Raw genomic sequence first — 15495 nt, 5'->3', positions numbered from 1 at the left:
GTTTGTTACATGGGCCAAGCTCATACTGTGCTGCTTTATCATTGTTTTGACCTCCTAGTGCCCTGAAGCCCATTGTTGAACCCACACAAGCCCATGTTTGTTTGTGTTGCTAAACCTTAGTTTTGGGACATTTTTGACAAAAACAATATACACATAAAATGTCACCAACCAGAGTTATGGAACTAATCCAAAGACCTCTAGTTTTACCAAGTAAATTCATGGTGGACCAGTCATATCCAACCATGTGTTCCTTCTTCCATCTCATGATTGTTGTGTTGTGGTCCACCCAGTCATATTAGTGAAGCCTTGGCTTTTTACACTAGATGAAACTCTAGTGCCTAGTGTACTAATATACAAGGGAGGAACCACCACCGCTACCTCACATGCCAAGTCACATTCCACATTAGCTGGTGCAAACAATTAAAGCTTGTCATGTGTTTAGACACTGACATATACCTCCCGGGTTTGACCAACCATATGTCCATTTGGGTGGCCAAAACTGCCAAATATATGTGATACGTTTTGTAGTTTTCACTTGTTCAGGATTTCCACCTGAGATTATGTGTAATTGCCACATCATATTGTTTCAATTCATATCAGCTTGGTGTTCCGTTACCATAGTATAATTAGAATATCTTAAACTCACGGAGCTATGCACTTACTCCTGGTTAATTAATTATCAAGTGTGGATTAAGCGTCATGATTCATATGGGCCAAGATGGTGGTAAAACATGACTTTTCAATTATAAAGTGTGGGCCCTGTTTTTGTTTTTCCATACCACACTGAGCTGAGGGCCCTTGTACTGATCCTCGGTCAAGGAGGCTTATCTATAGCAACCCAGGGTCATTAAAATCTAAAATTATTTATCATTTTACTAGGAGTATTTATTCTCTTGATGGTTTGTCGCTGTAGTTAGTTCACCAATGTCTTGTATAACAAAGCATTCTAGAAAACTTCCTATACAAAAGCCTTCGTCTGTGAGATGAACGTATTCTTTCATAAGATTCCATTAATGTCTTTGCAAAAATATGCACGGTGATCCATTAAAAGATGAGATAAGCTGAAAGATTTTTTTAGATACATTATTTTCCGGAGCTTGTCTTTGGATGCTAAAGTTCTTAGAAATTTGGAATTTTCTTAAAGATTTGTTAAAATAAAATATAATTCTTGACATGTTTTTCCTTCCATATTTTCCTTTTATCGAATTGAATAGTACTCCAGGTGTCTTTGAGCTTGCTGATTTCAAAATTAACCTCAAAAAAGCCATTTAACACTGTTGCAGACTTTATTCTCATTTCCTTTTTCAGTTTACTATTAAAACGAACAACGATTCATCTTTTTTTTCAGTTGGAATATTTTCTTGTTAGTTTCTCTGAAACTAATTGTTTAAACGTCAATATTTTGTTATAAATGCGTCAATAAATTCAGCGACTCTCTTTATCATAGAAGGTTAATGAGGGGCTGTTCATAGCAGCAGAAGCTAATGAGAAAAATATTACAAATTTCGTTCCTGTGCACAATAGTTCATTCAAATTCAAGCATATCATAACTAATCCATTTAAATATTACTAAAGTATCGAATAAACATTTTGGGATGCTGTACACAATCCAATCACTAATCTCAGTGGGGTATATACATATATATATATATGTATAATTGTGAATACAAAACAAATATGTTATACTCAGCGGGAGACGTAATCTAAAACAAATATCTTACGCGAGGATGTCATTTTGGGGATTCTTGTGGAATTTGTAATCGGGTGAAATGGAAATATCAGGTCATTGATAGTAGAAATATATTTAAAAATATTTGTGATTTTTAGATTGAATAAGTTAAGATAAAAAATTTCCCAAAAAAGTTGAAATAAAAACCAATTAAAAGACTGCCCAAACAATTCGTGCGTATTGTTATATAGAAGAACATATGATCCATTTTGCCAGGGATTGCACGTTTAATATTTCATAGTGGAAAAAAAAGTTTTTGGTTTATACTAATAAAAATCAGATAGTACATATGTACGTAGTATTCCCGTCATTCTTTAAAAATCCTATAATTCTTGGATAAACATCCTTACAGCATTTGTCCAGTTTGATTTTACCATTCATCGTATGATTCTTACATTTATAGTCAAGGAAAAAATCTATATTTTCAACCAAAAACAAAACAGGAGGGATCACCATTACCAGATCTAATGTCAATTCTCCGATTTTTCTTTCATTTTCTCCAAAAATATGTAGCAGTCGAGGAAAACTCTGAGAAATTAATGCTGCCAGCATTTGTCATGACTCGATATTCATGTTCAGAAAAGAAAAACTTACTTAGATCCTTGTCAATTCCTTTCTTGGATAACAAATATGTTGTCTTCTGCAACCTATAAATATGTTCGAAATTGATCTGCTATGAAAGGTACTTACCATTTTGCCGCAATCAAACCTCCCTACAGAGATATGATCTCTGCTTTGCTATTAATACCGTGTCCCCCCTTCCCACCTGAAGTGAAAAAAATTACCTGGTTCAATCCATCAAAAATGTTTTTTTGCCGGGTTTGTATGTTCAATGTATCAAAAAAGTAATGTATACAAAAATATATTCCATTTCTAAAATATTGGAGAGCCCATGCCAATACGGACAGCCCGCGCCGATAAAGATAGCCTATCCACATAAGATATACAATTAAAAATATTGGAGGCCCCACACCAATACAAACAGCCTATCCTCATAAGATATAAAATTTTAAACAAGCACGGTTGCTTTTAAGCAGCCAACCAGACAAAATACCATGATGCCCAGAACTGTGACTTATGGGCACTGCCATAGATTCGGAAGACACGACGAAAATGTTTTTCTAGTGGAGATTAAATCTCTTTATCTTTATAATGTTAGATAGGAAAGAAACATTATATAATGGATTTAATTGAGAGATAAAATCAGCATTATGTAGTGGATGTCACAGGCTATGAAGTAATTTAATCAGCTGCACACTGTAACAACAAATTAGATTGGTCTACGGGTTTGTGTCAGCCAAAAGTTGCAAATCTCAAGAATATATTGCGTGCCCATTCGATAATTAGTTTTTTAGAAAGTAGTAACCCATGGAAATTGTATACCCGTCTAATATAATTTTATATTCGTATGACATCAATGTTTTCCTCATTGTTGCCATGTACAACCAATAATGGGTACTGGCCAATATGGTTATAAATGTAGATCCCTCCGGCACTTTGCAATGGCTATCCAGAGTACCCACTATCAAAATCCTCTGACAAGGAATTAAGCTGTGGGGGATATAACACTATGAGAAATATTACAGCGCCTTCTACCACTGGTGCGCCTTCGGTAAGGAGTTCGCCCATTCCATTTCTACTGGGTGGAGTTGGTTCCATGATCGCATTGATAGTTTTTGCTCTGATCGTTCTGGCTTGCTCCTACCTGAAAGTTTCTCCTGATTCTAACTCAGAAGAAAATAACAGTTCAAGGCAGATTAGCGATTTAAGTGCTCGGTCTGCTGAAAAGGATGAGATTTTGGCGAATAACATGTGGCCTTGTTCAGATGATAAGCAGGTGAAAGTAGTTGTGATAATGGCCGGTGATGACACTCCAACGTTTATCGCTAACCCAACCTCTACATCTGCAAAATAAATGTCAGAGCTTGGAGCGCATTCAAAGCGGTTTCACAGGATTTAGATTTACCGAAGAGGAGAAATTTTTTGCAGCGTGTATTTGAAAGTTTCTAATATTACAATGGAAATTTGTTTGACTTCATCTAACTCATCATTTAGTATGTTCCCCATTGAAGGTTTTATTTGTTATCCGCGGGACATCTTCTAAGATCCCTAATTGTGTGACCCCTTTCTCCCAATTTTTGGAGCATACAAACTAAAACGGACACAACTAAGATTTAGCCGTACATAGGAGATAATCGAAGTTAGGATTTAGTTTCCATCTCATTCATTCATTACTGGTGAAAGTCCTGTGGATGTTTCAATTTTCTCATTCTAGATTGATTTTTTTAACGAGTACATTCTCAGAGCTTTTTTATATTCTACAGATTTTAATTTTTTTCCCTTTCTTTCCATTTTTGTTCTTCTGTTATACCATTATATTTGTTTGAGGGAGATACAGAAAAGTTCACTAATAATAATTGTGTAACATTCCAGCAGTAAAATATTACAATCACTATAGATCAATTTTAGATACGGCTTTAAGAGCTTATAAATATTCAATTTGTTTACTTGCAATTTTTTTAATGAATAAACATTATTTAAATGTTTTGTATAATTATTTAATTTTTATTTAATTTTTAGAATTTTAAAATATTTTATTTTCCTTTACATGAACAAAATATAAATGGTTACACATCATACGAGGTAGTAGGCATAATATCTACTAGAAATTACATAATTTCTACGCGAAGTAAGACCATTGAAACTTTCCAAAAATGTTGTGCGCACAGAGCATGTGCACTGTAAAGAAGAGAACGACCATAGTTTAAGAGCTAGCAATGTGAGTAAGCTGAAAAAGAAAACTTACCTTGTCTACCACTTGATTCTGCTTTCTGTAGATGTGAGTGTATGTTATGTTCTGAAAGTTGTTAGGCTGTCTGGGCCCCATCGAATTGGAAAAGACAGGCTAGTTGAAAGAGGAGAGATCCCTGACCCAATTTATCATGCTTTTGGCATCTCATGAATGTAAATTTGTTTCTATCTTAATCATTTTGCAATTTGTTCCTGTTTTAATCATTTTGCAAACTGAAAAGTGTCCCATAGTACTATAATCTCTGCTCTTCTGTTAGTGCCTTGTCCTCCATTCCACCAGAAATAATAGTCTCCCAACTTCCAGAATGATGACTACTTCACAGCCACAGTTCCTTCGTTGACTTTCCCATCGAATAGACCAATTGGATATTTTCCATTGAGTTGATTTATAGTTATATTTCTAGATTTTGGCAACTGCATTTATGACTAATAAGTGTTTTTAATTGTCTCAATTGTGTTGATCACTGCCTGTGTTGAACCAATAAGCCCTCCACAATAAATACGTTAACAATAATCTACACCTCAAAAAATATGTTTTGTATTCCCATAATTAACAAGATAATGCTAATGCTCTTCTGTAACTGCGCAGGGCATTTTTTTCATAATTCAATCGCCTGGGTTTCGCAATTTCCAAGGTAATACTGAGGCATCGTTAGAGTGTTGCATACATTTTAGAAATTTTCATTGGCCTTGGTTTCTATGTAAAACCATCTAAAGCAATGCTTCAGATACATTGATACAGTTTAGGTCCATTTATAACGAATAGTGGGAAACTAGTATAAGCTGTAGTTCTCAAGGGTTCTTTGTGCCTCTCGAACGGAACGGGGGGAGAACGGGGGAGACCCACATGATTAATATATTAAAATCTCTGATAATAATGGCTCCACAGTGGCTCAAAGAATTCCTCCAAAACAAATGATGAATTGCCTCCAAAACAAATGATTTTTCACTCAGATGACATCCATTTATCAATGTGATTTTATAAAATGACAAGTTATAAATAGTCTTTCTGATTAATTCTGCATTTGTATTTTATGGTCCTAGTTGTATGCCATTATTTAAGGAGAAAAAAAATAAAATAGCATTATAGATCATTTTAAGAAATGAACATATGTGTGAGGCTATTCATCTCACCTCAAGTCTTTTTTTGGATTACTATATTCGCAAATATCTAACAACGCTCGAAGATCCTTTCTTCTGTCTTCCAAATTAAAGTGTGTTTTTTTTTTCCCTTCCCATCCAGCCATTTTAACGTAAATTGTGGAATGTTAAAATTACGATGTGGCTTAAGCGTCCTTGCATTCAAAATATATTAATGGTGAAAACATATCGAAAGGGGTTATGAATTATTAATTCTAAAATGTTCTTTGTGGAAACCCATCGAAAGAGGTCTCCCGGATGCGGGTGTTTATGACGCGTGAGGGGCATGTGGCTCGTCACATGGGCAGCTGTCAGCCCGGACGAGCCACGCCATACCAGTACACAGGCTCCTTAAATCCGCCGGAAGGTGAAGCAATGGGGTGGAAAGGTAAGGTTCAGACGCCATTTTTCGCGGAGGGTGATGTCGTTGGAATGTCAAGTCTTATGCAGGCGCCATTCAATGTGCAGCAGCAATCGAGGAATATGGATTTCATTAAGTTTGAACCCCAAACCACTCTTCCGCATTCTTTCAAGCGAATCGAGCAGGTGCTGGCAGAGGCAGAACATTCTCTGGCCCGGTGCAAGGTTTCTCAGGGGAATTCTGCTTTGGGAGGCAATTGTTGGATGCCAAGAGAGAGGCTCAGGATGAGCAGTCGCAGAGGAGGTTCAAGGGGCCGTTCGGCCACTCAGAGGCCTGACATTTCGCCTTCCTCTTCAGTGGAGATTACCTCAGAGCAGAATAGACCCCCGAGCAGGCTTGCCGGACGCAGCAATGTAAGAGGCAGAGGTGAAATTCAGGAGTGCGGTCATACGGAACACCCAGCCATTCGATACCGGATCCCCTGCACGCTGGCGAACAATACCCTCATCGTTTCGGTCACCGTGGAGCATTGCAGCAATTTACGGGGGCGTCTGGAAGATCTGACGGTGCCGAGGGTCGATATGCAAGTTCCCAACGTCGATTTCAGGCGACCAATTCAGGAGGATGATGCTGGCCCTAGTGAACCTGTTCAGCGGATATTGCGCTCGGATGCGGAAGACTCAAAGAAGCTTAAAGGTCCAGCAATGGACGAGCCTCATACCACGGATGAAGACTAACTCTGCAGACGCTCTGTCTTCGCGGCCAGGAACGCACCTCTTTGTCTATTTCTTTTGCTCACTATGTATGTTTGTTACTGGGTTTATGTCCACCGTGACGGTCTATATCTCCACAGTGTCAGTCTACGTGTCAGTCTACATGTCCATGTTAGCTCATGCGTCCACAGTGTTGAATTATGTATCCACCGTGTCGACCCATATGTCCACCATGTCGTTTTTAAATGTCGGTTATGTCAGAAGGAAGGTAAACTGGTCTCTCTCAGCGCCAGTTTTGCTATGATTGGTAATTCATGGAGAAAATCTTTCTGAAGGAACAGGGCCTCAGCCCAGATGTAAATTTTTGCTGTAATTTTGGCATTTTTGTAATATAATTAGCTCAGTTTTATCGAGAAAAAAAAAAAAAAACCATCGAAAGAGGGCATATGTGTGAAAGAAATCTGTTATGACCTAAGTTGAAATTCAGGTCACCCATATGACAATAACATGGGTTAAAAAACGAAACTAAGAACACTTTGCTGTTGTTTTAATTTCAGCCCTATTTATATATTGGTTTTTATACATTAAAATAATGTATATTATAATGTGTATTGGTTATAATGTGTATTGAAATATGACAAATGTTGTTTCATATATATAAAATGTTATAGTAAGACTAAGAGAGTTCAATAGAATTTTGTTGCACTATAAAAGTTATGAAAGGTGCTTTTTTATGTTCAATTTTAGTAGGTGTTTAGATAAGAGTGACAAAAAGTTTTGGATTCCGTAGTGTGCATAAACTAGTTATTATTATCAAGAGTGCATTGAGAATTTTAGGGTTATTTATCAGAGTGAAATTAGATTGAATTCGAATTGGTTTTAAACCATTATATGCTAGAAACACAAAGTTAACAAAATATTGATAACAAGAAACCATGTAATGTCACACAGGGTTGATCGAGATCGATGGGGTCACCATTGAAGAATAGAGTAGCTTCAAATATGAGGGATATGATGATGTTTTTTTTCCAACCAAGTGAAAAGAGTAACTAGTCGGCAAATTCAGTTTTCCAATTTGTCGAGACCTTTTTTAAGATCTAATTTGTCTACATCTTTAGTGAGAAGAGCATAAGCTACAAAATTTTGAGTGTATTGGGAGAGTTCAAGGGTATAATGGAACATGGAGTCCTAGGTTCTACTCATTTGTTTGCTTGGAATGAGGTGCTTAATCATGAAGTTCAATTTCTCATCAGAGTGACATACTCTTTCCCTCATAAGCTACTCACTTAATGTTTGAAGGAGGTGTTTGATTGTAGGTAGAAAGGAGTGATGAAAGGGCTTCCCAACATTATGTGTCGTGAGCTCCAACTTGGTCTAATGAATTGGAGTGTTTCCATGGTGGCAAGAGTGTGGGGCCATAGTGACTTGTAAGACCCAAAAGCACAATTGGATAGAAAGATAAAGGATACATTGCATTGGTTCAAAATAAAAACATAGTTACTGATCAAACGGGAACTATTACCTCAAAACGGTCACTTTAGCCCAAAAATCTCAAAAAAACATGAAAAACACCTTGAAATCAAAAAGTGTTGATGTCGGAATAACCTTTTCTTTTCAAAGTAAATTTTCAATACTTTTTAAAAACCACTGTAAAAAACAATAAATGTAGTTTTATTTGGTGCAAAAAATACTTTGACATCGAAAAGTGTTGATGCAGGAATAACATTTTTTTTTTTCAGGGTACATTTTCAACATTTTTTAGTAATGACGTTAAAAATAAAATATCGTGACTCTGAAAAACTTTAAATTTCCAATGATTTTCAAGCATGACATTAATGATAAAATACCAAGTCTTTGAAAACCCTTAAAAGTCCAATGGTTTTTAAGCATGACATTAAATTTAAAATATTACTTCTCGAACAACCTTAAAATTCCAACAATTTTCAAGCATGCTGCTAAGAAATTCTATTTATAATTGTTTTCAACCATAAAGATAAAGTTAAAATATTATGACTTAAAAAACATTAAAAATCTTGACAATTTTTCAACCATGGAATTAAAACGAAAGATTATGACTACAAAACAATCTTAAATTTTCAAACTATTTTAAGCATAACCTTATCGAAAAAAATTATGACTAAAAAAACTTTAAAAATGAACACCTCAATGAAAGAGTTATTATACCAAAATTATTTTTTTAAATGCGAAATGTATAGTGATTTTGAAATCTTAGTCTAAGACAACTTAATACATTGCAGAAAAGATTTAAAAATCAACTATTAAATTGACACGCAGTGTAGGTGAGTTCAACCCGTTGTTATGAAAACTTAAAGACCAACCATGGAATTAACACATTGTGAAGCATGCTCAATTCATTATAACGAAAAATTTAAAATCAACTATCAAATTGCACATAATGGGATCAGGTTGCTAAACAAGCATTGACACATATCCTCTATATATATATATATATATATATATATATATAAGAAAGATACATAAGAAAACAAAAATTAAAATATTAAAAAAAATTATAAAAATTTAAAAGTAATAAAACATTAAAAAACATGACAAAAAACATGGCATAAAAATCAAATATATAAAATATATAGCAATGACATAAAAAAACTATAAAATGTAAAAAAAGAAGTAGCCATAACATGTAAAATTAAAAGAAAAAAGAAAAAAGAGTAAAATAAAATAAAAACAAAAAAAATAAATAAAAATAAAATACAACATTAAAAAAAATTAAAAACTTAAAAAAAAAAAAAATCCCCTACGACCCTGAGACCCAACTGGAAGAAGAAAAAAAAATAAAAATAATAATAATAATAAATAAATAAACAAATAAAAAATGTAAAAAAAGTTTAAAATTAACTTTGTAAAAATGAAAAATTTAAATAAGAAAGAAGTAACTAGTTAAAAAATATAAAAACTAAACCAAAAAAATTAAAAAATATATATAAGAAAAAATAAATGAAAATTAAGAAAATACCATTTTTAAGTTAAAAATAATAATAATAATAATGATTTAAAAAATGATAAGTAATTATCAAAAAACAAAATAATTTTAAAATTTAAAATAATTTAAAATTAAAATTTAAAATATTTTAAATTTACCAGAAAATTATAATTTAAAAAAAATGAAATTATTAAAAAAAAAAACAAGCAAAAAAAAAAAACTTAAATTTAAATTAAAAGATTTTAATTAAAAATAAAAAATAAATAAATAAATAAAGACAACAATTAAAAAAATTAAAAATAAAAAACAATTTAAAAATAAAAAAACAAGTTAGCTGTTGGAGGCTCTCCTCAGACTATTTAGCATGCAATGCTAGATCTGTTTTTTCAACTTGTCCTGATGATGAACCACACTGGTTGGTTTGAAACGCGTCAACAAATGTCTCTCTTTATGTGATTTACGCCAAAATTCTACTTATAAAAATCAAACAATTTGAAAAAAATTAAAAGTAAAGAAAAAAACAATATTAAAAATAAACAAATAAAACAATATAAAAAACAATTAAAAAATAAATAAAAATAAAAACAATTAAAAAAAAAATAAATAAATAAAACAATTAAAATGCACACAACCCCTTCCCCCTTCTCGCTTGCCTCCTCCACCTGAACCCCACCTCGCCTCCCCCATACCCGCTCCCCTTCCACACTCTAACCCCATACCTCCTCGCTCTTCTCTGTACCCTCGGCGGGAAGGCAAAGGGGGTTGTGTGCGTTTTAATTGTTCTTTTATTTTTTATTTTTTTGATTGTGTTTTATTTTATTTTATTTTTTATTATTTTATTTATATGGTTTATTTCCATTTTTTTTATATTGTTGTTTTTTTCGTTTATTTTTTAATTGAATTGTTTTTTTATTTTTATTTTTTTATATTGTTTTTTTTAATTGATTATTTTTTTTTAACTGTTTTTATTTTTTAATTATTATTTAATAGTTTTGAATTTTTTTAATGTTTTATATATATATATATATATATATATATATATATATAATTTTAATTTAAGAAAAGAATTATTAATTCTTTATTTTGATTAAATTTTTTTATTTTGTTTTTGTTTTGCTAATTATTTTAAGTTTTTTTTGTAATGAGGTTTTTTTATTAATTTTTCTTTTTAACTTAAAAAAAATATTCTTACATTGTTTTGGTGGATCAATCTGTTTCTGTTTAAATTTTTTTTTTTTAATTATTTATTAATTTTTAATATATTTTTTTCATTAATTTTTTATTATTTTTATAAATTTTTATGAATTAATTTTGATTTTTTTTTTTTTTTTTTACACGTTAATTTTTTTTTGTTTCTTTTCCTTTTTTATATATTCTTTTGTATTTGATTTTTTGTTATCATGTGTTTTTTTTAAATTATGTTTTATTACTAACATGTTTTTTGTTTTATATTTTATATTTTTTTTATCATGTTTTTATATTTTTCATTTTTGTTATGTGTTTTTTTATATATATTTTTATGTTTTATTAATAACATGTTTTTTATTATTTTTATTTTTATCATGCTTTATATTTTTTTATGTCTTATGTGTTTTTTTTTTTTTTACATTTTTGTAAATTTTTTCTTTTTTATATTTTTTTGCATTTGATTTATTTTTAGTTATACTTTTATTATTATCATTATTTTTTTTTTTATGTTTTATTACTAACCTCAAATAAACCATAAAAATGTTTTTCCCGAGGGTTGTATGCTCAATGTATAAAAAAGTAATGTATACACCAATATATTCCAGTCCTAAAATATTGGACAGCCCATGCCAATAAGGACAGCCCGCGCCAATAAAGATAGCCTATCCACATAAGAAATATAATTAAAAATATTAGAGGGCCCACACCAATACAAACAGCCTATCTTCATAAGATATAAATTTTTCAACCAGCACGGTTGCTTTTAAGCAACCAAAGCAACCAACCAGACAAAATACAATGATGCCTAGAAGAACTGTGACTTATGGGCACTGCCATAGATTCGGAAGACACGACGAAAATGTTTCTTCAAGTGGAGATTAAAGCTCTTTATCTTTATAATGTTAGATATGAAGGAAACATTATATAATGGATTTAATTAAGAAATAAAATCAGCGTTATATAGTGGATGTCACAGGCCATGAAGTAATTTAATCTTACTTTAATGTCAGAAGAGCATTAATCTTACTTGCATCTTCCCCATTCAAGGTTTTATTTCTTATCGGCGGGACATCTTCTAAGATGCCTAATAGTGTGACACTTTTCTCCCAATTCTTGGAGCATACAAACTAAAACGGACACAACTAAGATTTAGCCGTACATAGTAGATAATCAAAGTTAGGATTTAGTTTCCATCTCATCCATTCATTACTGGTGAAAATCATGTGGATGTAAAATGTTTCAAATTTTCTCATTCTAGATTGATTTTTCTAACGATTACATTTTCAGAGTTTTTTTACATTCTACAGTTTTTAATTTTTTTTCCGTCTTCCATTTTTGTTCTTCTGTTATATAATTATATTCGTTTTATATAAAAGTCCACTAATAATTATTTTGTAACATTCTAGCACAGTAAAAAAATTACATGCAGCATAGATTCATTTTAAATAATACTCTAATATCAGTCCAGAAATATTCAATTTTTTTTTTAGTAAACATTATTTAAATGAACCAAACTGGTTGGTTCGAAACGCGTCGACAAACTTGTCCTGACGATGAACCACACTGGTTAGTTCGAAACGCGTCGACAATAGATTGGTTATGTGATTTTGCCGAAGATTATCTAAACAATTATTTAAATGTTTTGTATACGTATTTAACTTTTACATTTAAAAAAAAAAATATTGTTATGTTTTGAAAATTGTTACGCTGTCTCCTAATATGCACCATCCAATTGGAGAAGATAGGAGGGTTGAAAGAGGAGGGATCCTTGACCCAGTCTATCATGCTTTTGGCATCTTCATGAATGTAAATTTGTTTATTTCTTAATCATTTTGGAAACGGAAAAGAGCCGCATAGTGCTATAATCTCTGCCTGTTGTTAGTGCCTTGTTCTCCCTTCCACCAAAAATGATATATTCTCCCCGCTTCCAAAATGATGACTACTCCACAGCTATAGCTCCTTAGTTGACTTGCCCATCGAATAGACCAATTGGATATTTTCCATTGAGTTCCTTTATAGTTATATTTCTAGATTCTGGCAACTGCATTTATGACTCATAGGTGTTTTTAATTGTCTCGATTCTGTTGATCACTCTCTGTTTTGAACCAATAAGCGCTGCACAATAAATACGCTAACAATAATCTAGACCAGAAAAAATATATTTTGTATTCCCATTATTAACAAGATAATGTTAATGCTCTTCTGGAACGGAGTAGTCTACCTAGGCGGTAGAATGGCCCGTTTTCCGGCACCGGCCGGAAAATCGTCCGGCTCAGGCCACCGGGAATGTCTTCACCCTCCACCACCCTCTCGGAGCTCCGCCACCCTCCTTCTCCGCTTCTCCGCCACCCTCCCTGGCCATCCTGACATTCCCTGCCAAGGCCTGACAAGATATCGGATTCGAATGCAGAGAATGGAGCCTGACATCCCCTGACAGACTACCCGCGGTGTATTGTTCGGGAGCTCCTTATTCCGGTTCCATTCAAATTGTCACCCGCGCGCTAGTTTCTGAAACTAGTTTAACGAACAACAGGCGTGAACGAACAGCAGGCGTGACTTCAGTTAGGAATACCATCTTCTCTGGTTTCTTTTCATTTATACATTGTTATTATTATTATCGTGCCTGAATAACAGTAAAATATCAGTATGTTCAGTATGTCTCATTGCAATTCGATTGACTGTACTTGCAGAATTTCAGAACCTTTTGATGATTCTCTCTGCTTCTCCTTCTCAAGCCGAGAGAGATGCGTAACCAAGACCTTATCTAAACTCTGAAATAACTTATAAATTGACTTCTGGCACAGCTGATAATTATGTGAGATGTGATAAGCCTGTCCATCACTTAGCACTAAGGAAAATACTTGCCTGCACTTGTAATTGAAGCTTCTTAAGGTACTCGATTGCTTCGTCAAGCATGGAGGCTTTGTCAGTCTGCCAGAACAGAAAATCCCATTAGAGGCAGTTAGCCTAATTCCATTATCAAGTCAGATTTATCTTAATCCACAAAATCTTGAGGATCTATATTAAAAAGTGCAATCCTAAATCTCTCATCTTATTTGTGATAGTTGGGTTGTGAACAAGTATCCTACGACACTGGACCAAAAAACCACCTGAAGGACCTTCATGAATTAAAGTTGTTTCTTACGCTTATTTTTTAAATGCTATAGGCAAACTGCAACTAACCTTATTAGAGTTCGGAATGAGATTCTGAAGGGCTTTCATTTTTTCGTTGATTCTATTCCTCCGCCTCTGTGTTACGCACAATAAAGCAAATATCAGATCCAGAATAATTACATTGAAATAAAAATGAAGTATAACAGTCAAAGGCAGTCCCTGATACAGGATAACCGAGAGCATCCGCTGCAATGACATAGAGACAAGAAGCCAGAAGGCAGCCTGGCCTGATCAGAGAGTGAACCGTTGTTAGAGATGCAAAGGATATCTCACTCGGGTTTACCCTAACCTTATTATAACCTTAATCTGACAAAAAAGCAGAGATGCTTTGTTGTGCTAGATTATCCCCTGTAAATTTTGAACATATTCTTTTGAATGTAAGAAGTATTCTCTCAACGAAAATAGAAATGGGGTCGGGTACGACAGTCGAACCTTTTCTGATAAATTGTGAACTTCAGCTGCCCGGCTTCTTTTTGAAGAAGATGTCCCAGTAGAACACTATTTAAAATTTTCAGCAGAATCTTCTCGCGCCTTCTGTAATTACATAAATTAAGTAATTGGCAAAAAGAATAACCTCCATTTTGTAGGAGGGCCGGGAAAGAAGGAAATCATTCATTTACAAGACGAGAGGGTTTGGGCATTCCTCAAACATTTCAGAAAGAAGAATTGTAGTAAATATGAAAATCATGAATTAGCTTCCATGTAATTTAAGAACCTTAAGTCTGTAATGACGCATCACTTTCCCCATTTAGCAAAGAAAAAGAAAAATGGAAAAGTATTCTCATTGGTAATAACATTTACGTTGTAGAACCTGGGACGAAGCATAGTTACATGTATCAGTGATTTTAGATTCAAAAAGACTGATGCTTGTAAATCTTTTACAGGAGAGCACAATCAAGTGTGAGTTTCGATAGAAACAAAATGAAGTTGTTTCTTTCGCTGCGGACTACCAAATGCTTCATTTGACATTGCTGCTGCTGCCAACTTCTCTTTCTCAAGTTTTGAGACACGTTTGACCAAAATCTTACCTAGACCTTCCTCACTATTTTCATTATGGTGGTTTTGCTTTCTCTGCACTGGCTCAACAACATCGGAGGCATTCTTCACTGCAAGAATCTCTTATTCAAGCTCAGTTACATGCTCCAGGGGAATAGTACTGAGGTCACTATCCAGGCTTTTGATGTTCAGAATATCAAATTTGCTCTTCATTTCGAGTGTCTTATTCTCAGTTGAAAATACATTTGTATCTCTGTTCTCTTTATCATATTCAGTGTCAATACCATCTACTGGATTCAAATCAATTTCCATGCTTTGTTTCTTGGACAATCCTGATTTTGGCTGATGCATCTTTGTATATTTTTCTCCTGTGGGAGTTAACTGTTCTCTTTCTGGCACATGGATCTTTTCAACCAAGATT

At 33.3% G+C, this 15495-nt stretch overlaps 1 long non-coding RNA gene across 1 annotated transcript; it reads right to left on the bottom strand.

The window, feature by feature from the left end:
* Positions 1 to 13729: 13729 nt before the first annotated feature.
* LOC149145447 (uncharacterized) lies at positions 13730 to 14628 on the bottom strand. Its single transcript, XR_016265027.1, has 3 exons — positions 14511 to 14628; positions 14088 to 14153; positions 13730 to 13835 (listed from the first exon to the last, which is right to left on the bottom strand). It is a non-coding gene; the product is annotated as an uncharacterized LOC149145447 (long non-coding RNA).
* Positions 14629 to 15495: the final 867 nt, after the last annotated feature.

This window comes from Pinus tabuliformis, chromosome X (assembly GCF_031772625.1).
Source record: "Pinus tabuliformis cultivar Carrire ecotype Pingquan chromosome X, CPIR1, whole genome shotgun sequence".
Lineage (NCBI taxonomy): Eukaryota > Viridiplantae > Streptophyta > Pinopsida > Pinales > Pinaceae > Pinus > Pinus tabuliformis.
Note: the sequence above shows the minus strand (reverse complement) of the source record. Positions and strands in the feature narration are given on the sequence as shown.